The following is a 1070-nucleotide window of genomic DNA, read 5'->3' as shown; positions in this document are numbered from 1 at the left end:
AAAAAAAAAAAAAAAAAAAGACCTTGGGCTTAAGGGCTCAGAGAGTTCTGGGTTTGGGTTCTGCTTCTCCTGTAAGTAATGCATCATTTTAGATGAGAGACTGAAGAGCCCTGCCTGGGAGGCAGGACAGTACTTGTGGTTACTCACCTAGGCTCTGGAGTCAGCCAGCTCAGCTCTTTGTTGGACCTGTGACCCTGGGCAAGTGCTGCACTGGCCAGAGCCTCAGTTTGCTCAGTTTGGAGATGGGGATACCCTACATAAGCACACTTAGGAGATATTGCTACTGAAGCACTTGGTTCCCTGTATGCCCCACAGAATTGCCTAAATGTTTATTATTGCAGCCACCAATCCCTTCTCTGTTGAAAACTTTGGCTTGTAACTGGTTTGGGTGTGTAATTGTCACCTTTCACCTCATTCTCAGTTCTGTCCACCTGAGAGGAAACTTGGAGCTTACCTCACCATGCTTCCAGGGCATCAGGGTGGGGGGCAGTAGGTCCCTGGTCTGAGAGTCCCTCCCTCTTTCCCCAAAACGTCCCATTCTGAGCAAAGTGGGAGTGGGGTGATATTTGGTGACACTGCCTCTGTGACATCAGGCTGCCCAGAAATGATCTCTTTCAGTCCTCAGGAACTAGAGTGCAGACTGTACTGTGTTAGTGTTTTGAACTCTGTAGGTGCCAATGGTAAATATTTTTGAGTAAGGTTTAACCGGATATGATCAAATAAACTATGAGCGTGTACGCACCGTGTCAGAGCTAACCTTGCTGCCTGCTTCCAGCACCATCTGGGCACACCCTAGAAAATCCATATCTCATGGGTGGTGCCTGTGGCTCAGTGAGTAAGGCGCTGGCCCCTTTTACCGAGGGTGGCGGGTTCAAACCCGGCCCCAGCCAAACTGTAACAAAAAAATAGCGAGGTGTTGTGGCAGGTGCCTATAGTCCCAGCTACTTGGGAGGCTGAGACAAGAGAATCGCCTATGCCCAGGAGTTGGAGGTTGCTGTGAGCTGTGACGTCACAGCATTCTACCAAGGGTGATAAGTGAGAGTGTCTCTCCTCTCTTAAAAAAAAAAAAA

This window comes from Otolemur garnettii, unplaced genomic scaffold (assembly GCF_000181295.1).
Source record: "Otolemur garnettii isolate 467f Iridium unplaced genomic scaffold, OtoGar3 scaffold00014, whole genome shotgun sequence".
NCBI classification, from domain to species: Eukaryota; Metazoa; Chordata; class Mammalia; order Primates; family Galagidae; genus Otolemur; species Otolemur garnettii.
This window is presented reverse-complemented; position numbering follows the sequence as displayed.